Genomic DNA, 13,595 nt, shown 5'->3' with positions numbered 1-13,595 from the left:
ACATTTCACCACAGCCCCGCCAGTAAGCAGCCAATTATTCATTCCTCCTCAGCGAGCAAAGTGAAATGGTGCAAACGCAGTTTTAAAGATTTGGAGCAAACTATATGTAGTTGCGGGAGGGGTGGTTTGTCTATTTAAACCAGTGTTTATTTTGGGGGGACAAATCTAAAAAGAACAAATACTTCATATAAATGTACTTAATCTATTTTCCAGATGTAAAACAACGTGCTGTTGTTGTGTTATCCGCCTCCATGCTCCCCCAGTGTTTATCTGTCCACTCGGTCACCCTCCCTTCCTATAGGTTAAGCGCGCTCCCGAGTCTCAATGAAGCGCGCGCACGTCACATTGATGTTAAAAAAAAAAAACCCAACAACAACAAAACAAACAAAACACACGTCCATTTCTGATTGCTGTGTAGTGAGAGTGAGCTTTGTAACTGTACTCAAGGCGTACGTGAGCGTCAAACAGGCTGGACGTGACTTGTATAAAAGCTCTGAGAGAGAGAGAAAAGAGAAAGAGAGAGAGAGAGAGAGAGAGAGAAGACAACATTAGCCGCTTTATCTCATCGTGCACACGGGCTGAGGGTTGTTTTTGTTTTTTTATTCAGCGCGGCGCGTGCCTTCTGGCCGCTACAAAGGTAACACCGGAGCGGAACTGGACGCGGACGTTTGTAAAGGTAAGGGGATGTTTTTGACGATAACCAGCGGGAAAAAAGCAACCCGAATAAAAACGAGGAACAGAAATATGCGCTTGGAGGAACTGGGAGGCTGGAAGTTTGCTTTAAAGGGGGTCTGGTTTGTGTCAGAGAGCTCCGAGGCGTCTGCGTTGGGCTCCGCGTTGACTCTGGCGCTCGGCTGTAAAAACTGACCTCTGCAGCCTTTATTTCAAGGAGCGGAGGCGTGAATTTATTAATAAATCCTCTTTCTAATGCGGAATCCGAGCAGCTCTATCCGACCTGGCTGAAGGCATCCTGTTCCTGTAACAGCACCGCGTTACATTTTCAAGGTAACAGCCGAGACAGTGGCTGTGTTCAGACTCGTACGGTAGGTGTAATAAGGCTAAAGGATTAGCTGAGTGTGACTGCAGACTGATTGTGCTCTGAGGAGCATCCTGAATGACAGCCACACTCAGCATGCTAAGCTAACGCAGGCTGGAGCTTATAAGGCGTATTATGCGGATTTTTCCCTACATACGCAGTCACGTTATTGTTGTTTTTTATCTACTAGATGCAAGCAATATGAATTTTAGTGCGCACATTTCTGACCTTATTGAACGTTTGCACGAATGCCCTGCTGTTCCTTTTCATTGGGCTCTGACGTGGATTAGAAAAGCCGTGCATTTGTACTGAGTGAAAGCTCCTGTAAGCTCTGCTCTGAGGGACAGGAAGCTGCACGTCTCCATCATTCAAAGCAGTGCGGGCTTAATAAAGCCAGAATGGCCTATTCGAGTCCATACTGAGAGAGAGAGAGAGAGAGAGAATGGAAAAAGGAAAAGGAGAGAGAGGGAAAATGGAAAAGGAGAGAGAATGAAAAAGGAAAAGAAGAGAGGGAGAGAGGGAAAATGGAAAAGGAGAGAGAATGAAAAAGGAAAAGAAGAGAGAGGGAGAATGGAAAAGGAGAGGGAGAGAGGGAAAGAGAGAATGAAAAAGGAGAGGGAGAGAGAGAGACAGACAGACAGGGAGAGAGAATGGAAAAGGGGAGAGAGGGAGAGAGAGAGACAGACAGACAGGGAGAGAGAATGGAAAAGGGGAGAGAGGGAGAGAGAGAGACAGACAGACAGGGAGAGAGAATGGAAAAGGGGAGAGAGACATACGGACAGGGAGAGAGAATGGAAAAGGGGAGAGAGGGAGAGAGAGACAGACAGACAGGGAGAGAGAATGGAAAAGGGGAGAGAGGGAGAGAGAGACAGACAGACAGGGAGAGAGAATGGAAAAGGGGAGAGAGGGAGAGAGAGACAGACAGACAGGGAGAGAGAATGGAAAAGGGGAGAGAGGGAGAGAGAGAGACAGACAGACAGGGAGAGAGAATGGAAAAGGGGAGAGAGGGAGAGAGAGAGACAGACAGACAGGGAGAGAGAATGGAAAAGGGGAGAGAGGGAGAGAGAGAGACAGACAGACGGAGAGAGAATGGAAAAGGGGAGAGAGGATATGAGTGTGTGTGAGTAGGGGGACTTGTTGTTGTTGTTGTTATTATTATTATATCATGGTGGGGACCAAATGTCCCCACAAGGATAAGAATAGCTGACAGCTGTGACTTTGTGGTGACAGTGGGTCAGTATTCTGACAAATTGTTCAGACTTTGCTTCAGCACTTCCATAAATTCACTCTCCTTCATATATTTTAATGCTTCATATATTTTCATTTAAAAACCAAAAGAGCTGAAAAGGTTGGAGTTTGATTTAGAGGTAGGCATAGCATTAATTAGCTGCATTAATAATTATGTCAGTGGAAGGTCCTGAGAAGGATAGTAAGATGTGTGTGTGTGCACGTGTGTGTGTGTGTGTGTGTGAGAGAGAGAGAGAGAGAGAGAGTGGGTTATGCATTATTCAGCACTATCAGTACCACAGAAAGACTTTTTTTGCATGCGTGTTAGAAGACAGACAGGTTGTGCTAACTATAGTATATGTGCATGAATGTCCTGTGTGCAGCAATAGAAATAAAATATTGCTTTTCCCAAAACATAATTAAAAAAGAGTAAAAGCTGATTTTGGTGCTATAGTGCTCATGGCCATGGCTTCATGATGGACCTCGAGCCATTCACTCAATATTAATGCACACTTTGTGTGTGAGTGTGTGTGTGTGTTTGTTGGAGCTGGGTTATAAATGGAGGCATACACATGTAGTCTGCCTACACAGCAAGGATAAGGTCAGCTTCTGTGTGTAATTTCAAGAGACTGATTCAGTTTAGAAATTGGCTTTCAGTGTAGAGGCGATGTTCAACTAATAAATGCAATTACATTACAGCTTCTTTATGGTCTGACACTTCTTAAAAGAAAAACTTCTCAGGGCAAATGTCAGTCAGGAGCCCATTTTATATCCCATACAAATTGACAAAAATTCCATTATATCCTTTTGGAAAGACGCTTTTTCTTCAGTATAAAAACAAGCACTCTCGTGTGGCATCTCCCAGCAAAACCAAACTGAAAGTACTGACTGAGTTTAAAACGCAGAACAATAAAATCTAGACAGGATTAAAAAGGATGTGTCAGAGAAGTGACACTTCCAGGGGTTTTAAGTCAGTTATTAAGTTCATAGCACAGGTACAACCTACAGACATATTATGGTCATGTGACCTAATGATCAACCCCAATTCACTTGGCTACAAGACCTACAATAAAGGATAAAGTGATCAGTTAGTATTAAAATGAGGTGTGTGGAGTAAACATGCAGATTTTTGTCCGGGTTGCAAGAACGCATGTCCTCTGGCAACATTACTTAACAGAGATATATGTCCAGAAATCTTATCCCATCCAGATAGTACATTAATCAGGAAGAGGACATGGCTGAACATGAGCCAGAATTGAAATCCCAGGAATTTCAATCTACCAGGCTGAGAAAAAAGTGCAATTCCCTGGAAAGTATCAACAGGGCTTTGGTGTGAACAGAAGCTGATACTTTACCAGGTAAGATGTAATGCTTTGAGGTGGCTGATTTAAAGCCTTATCACAGTACATAGTGAAAACACCAGAATTCCAAAAGACAACAGAGGAGAAGAACAGGAGAAATGTCTGAAAATTGGAGCGATTCAGAATTAAAAACTGTTGGCCATTTTCTCTGGGGTTTTCATCAGATTCTTGGCAACGTTTAGGATGTAGTCAGTTACGAGGGAATGAGTAACTCCGGCTTAAAACGAGAAAAATGTCAATTATTCAGAAAAGAAAACCATATTCTACCAGATGACTCGATTTGGATACATGTCACACTCTGTGTATGTGTGGTAAGAGTATTAAATTACCTTTTGAAGGCAGCAGGTCTGAATGAGTGTGTAAAAGGCTGTAGTGGTTCACCAAACCCACGCTCTGTCCATACACATGTTCATATTCAGCAGGCTTTTGAAGTTAACTGAGCATCTGTTCTGTTCTGACAGATTTCATCTTCAAGGCGAAGCCACATTTCTTAGAGCTGTACCTATCTCACATCTCACATCTTGGCATACCATGTGCGGACACGTAGTTGTGTGTGGAAACCGTGCATAAAGTGTAGCAGCACTCAACAGAACAGCAAGGGCAGAATTTGTTACAGAATATGACCAGAATATGTTTGTGGCCTGAGCCTTCCAGTAACCTCCTACAGTACGTGTTATAAGAATAAACTGAGATACACAAATTTGTGTAGCATCAAATTTTAAAGATGTTTAGACAGTTGCAGAATCTACACATCACATGTAAGTGTTGAATTGTTATACACAGAGGAAACGTATGCTGACCATGCAGAGGTCAGTGTTACGTTATGCCTGTACTGAAACACATTTAGCCTTGGTTGGTGGAGCTGTTTGCAAGGTTGACAGTAAAACTAGAGCAGGAGAGCATAAGCAGGATAAATGCTCTTACTTAAACACAACTGCAGACTATTCAGTAGGCAAATGCACAGCTTCAAATTAGCAACGTGCTATTAGTGTTGCTGACTTAAACGATAATGTCTGAGCAGTGACTTTTTTTTTCTTTTTTTTTACTCTTTTCCCTGAGGAAGACCTTCTGCTAAATCCTGTCACTGTGCCCATTTTATACAAGCTGAAGGACTCAATCTGTAAAATTTTAAATGAAAGGCTAATTGATGGAAAACTTTGAGCGGAGTGCGTTACATCTTGTCCATCCTGGCCAGCAGTGTCTGTCTATTTATACCTGACGGACAGTGAACTCTGCATACACGAGTGCCTGCTTTTGCATCAGCTGTCCACGTTTGTCTGTAATTAGATCTCCTTGTACAATCTACGAAGGATTTCATCCTTGTCTGTAATTAGACATTCGTGCATGTAAAAAGACAACCATGTGCCTTTTGCTGTCTAATTGAATGTTGTCCTGGATTTCTGAGGACATCAGAGATGGCTGGCTGACTGTTCCTGTTATAGACATTCATCTGTCTGTCTGAGGCTACCTCCGTGCTCCCACATCCAGGTTTGAGTCCTGTACATGGGTGTTGTTAGGTGTGGCTTAGTCGGATGCAAAACTGCTCATTTATTTCCTTTTGGGAGTACAGTTCAGGGTTGGATTTAGGCAGGACCAACATCTTTTTCTCTGCAGTTAGTCAGGGTGCAGTATGCCAGATAAATGAATGAGCAAATACTGATTTATGTGGCTTAACCAGGCTTCCCATGTGTGCATGGATTTTCTCCAGGTACTCCAGTTACCTCCCACCTCCCCAAAACATGCTGATGTTAGCTGGATTAACTCCTCCAAATTGGCCCTAAGTGTGAATGTGTGTGTGCATGGCATTCCATATAGGGTGTATTCCTGTCTCACGTCCAGTTTTTCCCAGGATAGGCTCCAGATCCGCCACCACCCTGACCAGGGTGAAGCTCCTATTGAAGCTGGATGAATGAATGAAAATGTCTCATTTATTTATACCAGCTAATTATCAACATAGAATATATTACATTACATGACTAAAATTTACATTTGCATTGCATTACTTCACACAGATATTCGTACACAATAGACTAATAGTTATACCAGTTCTGGATTATATGTATACTGTATGTAAGACTGAAAATCACTTTCTGTTGTTGGAGTCAGAACATCATTTAGCAAAATCCCAAAGTATTCCATAAATGCTGATTTTTTTTTTTTTTTTTTTGTGCAGGCGCTACAGAAATGTGATGGCTGTGTGCTTAGTCCTAAATTCTGTCAAATTCTGGCAACAAAACAGAAAACAGTTGAATGTTGAGTGACCTTTTCTGTCATTATGTTGTGCCACTGCAGCATTTTGTTGTGGCAGCTGAATTTAGGATTGAGATTTAATTTAGGTTATACAAAGATTATTTTGGGTGGCACCATGGTGCAACATGAGTTCAAGGTGTTGACTTGGCCTCCAAATTCGACAGATCTCAATCCAATCAAGCATCTGCGGGACGTGCAAGTCAGAACAAGAAGTCTGATCAGTGGCAGCTCCACCTCACAACTTACAGGACTTAAAAGATCTGCTCATAATGGTCATAATGTTTTGGCTCATCAGTGTATGTCTGTTCATGAGTCTTTCTGGCTAATAATGATTTGTTTTCTAAAATAACACATTGCTTCACACATTACTATATGACTGTGTGCAGCCTGTAATCCCAATATTGCGTTCAATTCCCACAATTTGCCAGCAAATTGATGATTCATGTCTCGATTAAGTTTCAGTCTGTGTGCGTGTGTCTGACAGGTCTGGTCAGATCTTTTCAGCTCTCTTTTGTTCTCTCTTCCTCTATCCGTCTAGTTTAAATACTTGAAAGATAAATTACCATTATCTTATTATTAGGTGGCATTATTCCATTTGTTGAAATTAGAAGGAGAAACGTTCAATTATGAATTATTAATTAGTTGAATGAATTCCTCTTTGTAACCCCCTTGGCCCACACACATACACACACGCGCGTGTTGAAATGAGTGTGATTACAGGGACAGTGGGACAGACAGGGTGTGGTTGCCATTTCTTTCTCTCTGCAGCACTTGTCTGTCTTTCCCTGTCTCTTGCTCTCTGTCTCCAAAGACGATCAGGTTTGCTCAAAGCTGCGGCCAGACAGCAAGCCAAGCCCTCTCTCGTTCTGTTCTGTCACTAAAATCCAGAGTGTGCCATTGTTTTTGTTGCAGTAAACACAGACCGAGTTCAGTTTACTGAGTTCAGTTCAGCGGCATTCCGTGCTATAACACCATCCATTCCTCCATTTTTTGAGTTAATTGATGGGGTAAATACAGAAGGAAATGCCGATGAAGGAAATGTTAAAAAAAAAAAAGACTACAGAAGTTGAAAACTTGCAGGAGATTTTTTCCTTTTACACCTATCAAAAAGTAAAATGTATAAATATGCATAATTACAATGTGTAATATGAGATCGCCTGTTGTATCCAAATTTTGACATGTTTAATCTGCCATTTGCAAAAAAAAATCTCTGATAAAACAAAATGTAATTTGTGTCTTGTGGAGGCAAAGGAAAACACTTATATATGACAGTTGACATTAATTGAAAAATCAGCAGATAGAGCTACTGTTTGCAAATAAGTATGCGTTTATTGTAATGATCTCCACCTCAGCCCATTCAAACATTCAAAACATTCAGTTGACAGACGTTTTAGATTCCGTGTCGCTGACTCTTTTCAGAGGAAAGTAACTAATGCATGCATGAATAGTTGCTAGATGATGTCATAGAATGATTTGCGTATTCATGGTTCCATCATGGTCATTTGCATATCAAATTGTAAATTAAGGTATAAGGTTTTATGAAGACACTTAGAGGGTAATAAAATAGAATAGCGTTTTATCAGAATAAAAAATAATAGATTGCAGTTTTATTTATAGAAAGAATTCCTCTTTGATCATGCCATCACAAACTAACCATATTACACATTTACAAAGCACTATACCTGCTATCAAGAAGAACAAGCAGTGTTAGTGAGATGAAATGAACATGATAGAAATGGTTAGGGATGGAGTGACTCATTTTATTACTGTAAATGTCGCCAAGAACAGAATGTAATCGAAGAACAAAATAGTGCGAGGGTGCGACAAACAATGGGGATCAGTGATTGGACATTAAGAGCAATGGTGATGGGTGATTGGCTGTTTTGAGGAATGGTGATCAGTGATTGGCCATTGGGAACAATGGTGATCAGTGATTGGCCATTGGGAACAATGGTGATCAGTGCTTGGCCATTGGGAACAATGGTGATCAGTGATTGGCCAGGCTTTACACATTGTGAGTCGACTCTTAGCTCATATAACTAGAAGCTATGATGTGAGCTGGAGAACTGCATCGATTGCAGAACACTTACTAACATCTGCTCTAAAAGTTGTTAGATTTGTGTCCAGACTCTTTAAAAAAAATAAAATAAAGTCACTAAAGATGTTTAAAAAGTCGCCAAATCTAGTGATGCAGTCTCTAAATTGGAAACACTGGTTAGATTAGTCTACAGCCTGTTACTTCATGTTGGTCTCAACAGTTGTCATAAGCATAACAATTTCATACTCCCTTTTTTTGTCACTGGATACCCCCAGATATTCAAGTTGAATATGGAACAGGCCTCACAAAATGCTGATGACCCAAGTTTAGATATACTACAAATAGACATATGAAATGTTTTTAAGTGAGTCACACATCTAGGCAACTTGGTGTTTCGATGCGCGTGTTCAGCGCGTGTACAAGTGCACAGCAGGGGTTTGCAGAACAGACAAGCTACTTTATTAGCTTCATGTGAATCAAGTCTTTTCAACATGGAGTTTCCCTCCTTTGTGTGAGCTGCAGTGTGTGGCATACATTTCTTTCCAAAGTGGGATTATGGCTCAGAAAAGGAGTAATGTGTTCAACACGAATAGTGGGTGTGGTGCTTGTGTGCTAGTCAGCTCTAGCAGTGGATTTAATGCTCAGCTCATACCCTCCTAGCTCACCTCATTTTTTTTAAAGATCCTCCTGCAGATAAAACAATTCAAATACAAATTTAGGGGAAAAGATATCCTTTAAATAGATTATCAAGGCCTCCATGACACACATTGTCTCTATTTCTCTATCTCTCATTCATATGTTTTAATTTGAGGTCAGTCAGTGGTGCAGATGAATCGTGAAAGGTGTGTGTGACGCTTTGTATCTTTGTAATGTGTCCTTCATTAATGTGTACACTCACCTTTCCATCGTTCTCTGTCTCTCTCACACAAACACTTCCCCACCCCCTACCATGTTACCCAAGCGTGTCATTAATAGCTCGTGTAATGGGTTGTTGCAGGACGCCTTTTGAAGCTCTCTCTACTTTCATGGCCTGCAGATGTGTAGGAAAGCCTGGGACACAGAGCACATGCCTTCCTCAGCTATTTTTCTTTTAGAAATCATCACAGACTGCCCAGTAGCTTTACCTTGATTTGAATTAACTCTGTGATACAGATAGAATTTGTGTACTGAGGTTTAATAGTGTAAGATCAATGCTTCATTTCACTTCAAGTACTACTTACATTCTGATTGAAATTTGACCAGTTAATTTCATTTTTTCTTTGCTTAATAGTCTGAAAAAATAGTCTGCTTTTTAGCTTTTTAGAGCCATTCAGTACTTCATGGCCACTATCTCTCTAGTACTGAAGAGCTCAGGACTGAATCAGGCTGCACAATTCATCAGCATGAAGCTTGATTCATTGAGAATGCTAGCTATTCTGTCACCCCAATGTCTGGCAGACATGATCACGTTCAGGTCGCTCTGTGACTACATGCGGTACCACAGTTAGAACCACAGAAACATACGTAACTGGTGTAATGTGTATTTGACTATATGATGTAATCTATGTAATGACTATATTTCAAAGAGAATTCTGTGATGTTCATCACAGCTGCTTGTGGTTAAACAAAATGTGAAACAGAACTGCAGTATAATACGATGGCGTTTTAGGGTCACTGTTTTAAAAATTGTATGTATGTTTGTATGCATGTTTGTATGTGGAAGAGGGCTGATAGCGCTTTCCTATGAGTGTGTTGTGCTGCCCTGTAATGCAGCATGTGCAGCAGCTTGAAAATAATCAGGTTGGCTTCATGTATCTCGGAGAAAGCTCGTGTTTGTGCCACCTTTCCTGGTTGCTGGGTGTTGGAGTTAGCTAGTGGGTGGGAAGTGGCCGATGACCAAATTGCTGAGAAAATGGCGGGTTGGGGGAGGTTGTGAATGTAAACTGAAGGCTGCCACAGGAAAGAAAAAACGTCATTGTACTGGAGTGAGGCAGGTGATTTGCTTATCCAGCGACACCCACTACAGTGTTATTCGATATGAACTACAGAGATCTTATCTCCAGGGTCATGGCTTGTTTCAGTTTTGTGTTGTGTAAGGAAATGTGTGTGTATATGCATGGTTACAGCACATGTCCAGAAAATAGAATGAAGCATGACTGCAACTGGCACAAAATACAAAGTCTGAGTGTCTGAACTTCTAATATGAATGAGTTGTGTGGTAGTTTGTTCGTATGTTTTAGCCAAAAGCCATGAGCAGAGAAAAGATATAAAAGTCTGTGTATTCTGTGTAACACGGCAGGTCTGCTGATTATGCATGTTATTTGTAGACAGGAAGTGACATGATGAGGTACTTGGACCTTCATGCTTGTAATATGTCTTTTAATAGCTTTGCACTGGAGCATTGTCTTAAAGATATGCTTTGCGGTGTTACAGTTAGTATTCTGAGTTTTAGAAATCAGACTTTGGCATAGCTTTTCCATCATTGTGCCCGGTTGGTATGTTTTATGTGGCTGTAATTGTATGTATGTGTGTTTGTTGTGTGTGAACCTAGTTTAGGTTTGTTATAAAACAATGCAATCGTGCTTGCTGCCAAAGATGTATAAACCATGACATTTCAAATTTTTATGTTTATTACATTTGCTGTAGTTCTAAGGAAAAAAAGAAAGAAGTATTGTTCATGGATCAAAACAAGGTCTCAGTAAATTACCCAAAAATAAAACATAACCTACTCACACTAACATAAACAGGGCGAGAAGCAGAACAGCACAGCGCCCGGACTCGGCCCTGTTGCTAGGTCGTCTACAGTATTTTTACTTCACAATTTATAGAATGTTACAATTTGCTATAAGTTTCCCGCCATCTCGTCATTTTTCTACCTGTAAGTTGAGATTTTTGTGTGAAAACCCTTGATCCTTTTCATGTCCATCTGAAGTCACTAATTGGTCAGGAAGCAAAAATGTAGCCACATGTAAACCACAAATATAGCTAAAACAATATCCACATGTTTAACTTTGCCGGTGTTCATATATGTTTAAAAGCCTTTCCCATGATGCACTGAGACCAGATTCCTCTCTTTTCTTTATTACTGGCCTTAATTTTCTATGCTGGATACTGGTTATTTGAAATTGTATTGGTTATTGTAAGTACTTCTGATCATATATAGCCGTGTTTGTCACTGTGTGTGTGTGTGTGTGTGTGTGTGTGTGTGTGTTAGTGGGTTGGGGGTGTTTACAGCTTCTGCATACTCCACCCATTTTGTTGGAGCATTTTGCCTTCAGGCCAGTTTCTGCTGAATGCAACCATTTACTCTAGTGTGTGTGTGTGTGTGTGTGTGTGTGTGTGTGTGTGTGTGTGTGTGTGTGTGTGTGTGTTAACCCTAATGGCTGTGTCCTTAAGGGCTAAATGGAGTGTGTGTAATCGAGGATACAGATCGCCTCAGAGGCCCTGTGCTTCCATCCCCTCCTCCTCACTCTTCATTCCTTTCTTTTTTATCCAGTCTTATGATATTGCTTATGGCTTATGACACATGACACAGTAACAAAATGACTACTACACATTCCTGAAGTGTTCCTGCAATATTTGTTTGAAATCGTTTGCAATTTAGTGTATTTGTATTTTATTTGTTTGGATGTGGCGTACATTATGATATGCTTTTATTATATACTGTTATATGCAATGATATTATTATATGCTTCAGGGTTTGTGTTTTATATGAATTAGCAAATTTAATACCAGTTTCTGGATACTGATGCACTTAAAAATAGCAGGAAGTCAGGAAAGTCTGCAATCATTTGCCTTTTTTTAAATGACTCGTCAGAAAGATCAATGCCTTGATTGTAAATTACGCAATAAATTCATGAACGCTTACGCATGCTTCTTGTCTTTTAAAGACAGGGTTTTTAAGGCAAAGTTCTCCACACATTCCTGTAGCTTTCAATAAAATATCTGTTGCATCCCCCAGGCTTCGAACAGAAGAGAAAAAAACAAATGATGAACCAGCAGCATCCAACCAATCAGGACAAGGAGGCGTCTCTACCCTATGTGGCCGGGTCCATTTAGAAAGCTCTCTCTCTTGCTCTAACATTCAAGAGTTTTAGCTGAGGCAGCGGTGTGCATGTGATTTGGGATGAGGTTTTGGAAGGAGCACTGAAAGACGAGACTGCATTTGTTTGATTTTTGGGATTCAAAACTGTTGAATCTGATAATAGCTATAAAACTGAAAGCACACATACCAAATCTAAATCCTTCATTTCTGCTAAGGAAAAAGAGGGAAATAGCAATATACCATCCTAGTGCTCAAATTGGTGTCCAGTTAATGAAAATTTACATTGTTTTCATGTTTCCGATACTTCATTCATTCAATCACTTTATGTTGGTCAGAGTTGCGCTGGATCCAGAGTGTATCCTGGGAACACTGGGTGCGAGGCGGGAATACACCCTGCATGGGACACCAGGGCACACACACATTTGCACACTCATTCACACATAGGGGCAATTCATACTGCATTCATCTAAAGGTTGTAACTTGAATTTTCAACCTCCAAATTGGAAAAAACTAAAAAGTCCTACTTGTGAACTTGTTATCTTCTCCTCAACTCCAAGTTCAGCAAATGATATCAAATCAACATGGCTGATTAGTAAAGAAAGTAGCACCTCTTACCTTTAAATAAGTTATGCTGTATATGCAAGTATTTGCTTTTGATCACTAAACATACAGACATAATTGCTTGTTAAATCTATACCACTGACTACAGTTTGCTGTCTGGACGAGGTAAATATACATCACTCATCACAGTTGGGTTTTTTTTGCACTTTGTAGCTTGAAAGCACGGAAATCTAAAATGATGTAAGTCTGAGTTCCAACTTCCCGTTTTCGAGGTCAGAATGCAGCATCCACCTACTGGCGTGATTTTCAGAGGTGGGAGGAAACTCGTGTGGATAATTATTTAATGCTTGCTTAAATTAATTGCGTTCTATCCAAATGTGTGACGCTGATTCTTAAGATGCCTTCCTCATTTTGTCATTTGAAAAGGCTTTATTCATTATTTCTATTTCCTACTAACATTTGGAGCATGCGTCACACCCCCTTGAGTGCATAGTTGATTGCTTTTCAGGTATAGTTCACAAGAAGTTTGTTGCATTTACTTTGTGGCCATCTCCTTCTCCAGACATTGCAGTGGTTCATCCTGTACTTCTGCCATTGAGCAAGGAAGAATCAGAGAGACACAGAAACAACAGGGAAGAGAGCAACCAAAATTTGCAGTCTGGGGTATTACTCAATCCTGCAGAACAATATATTCTTTCAAGCATATTCTTCCTGCACATGAACCCCAGCAGGGCTCCATCACCACAGACTGTCATAGGTGCGTCACTTCGAGGCATTTCGATTCAAATGTTTCGCAACATTTCAACTGGTTTCCAAAAAGTCAGCATCTTTCCGTTAGCTACTGTTGTATGAATAGCAAGATTATGTAATCAAACCAGCACCCGTCATCCAAAATGGCACATTACTCTTCTAAAAACTTCATCATACACTATAAGTTAAGGTAAAAGCAAGCTAAAATTATTTGTGCGTTTAGGCATTTCCACCCGGAGGACTTGTCTCTTGTTTGCTACAGAGTGGTAAAATTATCTCTGGAATCAGAATCTTGGCATACCATGTCTCTTTGAAACAAAGATTTGTTTTCGTCTCTTTCGTTCAGCA

The 13,595-nt window shown here is 40.5% G+C and overlaps 1 protein-coding gene across 3 annotated transcripts in view; it reads left to right on the top strand.

Annotated features, from left to right (window-relative positions):
• Window positions 1-359: 359 nt before the first annotated feature.
• myo9ab (myosin IXAb) overlaps window positions 360-13,595 on the top strand; it is a 95,746-nt gene continuing 82,510 nt past the window's right edge. Inside the window, exon 1 of one of the 3 annotated variants that reach the window (XM_026918603.3) lies at window positions 360-676. The gene's annotated coding sequence lies outside the window, so the exon portion shown is untranslated. Of the gene's footprint in view, window positions 677-761; window positions 1,044-13,595 lie in introns of those variants that run through there. The other 2 variants (XM_026918604.3, XM_034307202.2) reach the window with 2 other exon arrangements.

This window comes from Pangasianodon hypophthalmus, chromosome 9 (genome assembly GCF_027358585.1).
Source record: "Pangasianodon hypophthalmus isolate fPanHyp1 chromosome 9, fPanHyp1.pri, whole genome shotgun sequence".
NCBI lineage: Eukaryota > Metazoa > Chordata > Actinopteri > Siluriformes > Pangasiidae > Pangasianodon > Pangasianodon hypophthalmus.
This window is presented reverse-complemented; position numbering and strand designations above follow the sequence as displayed.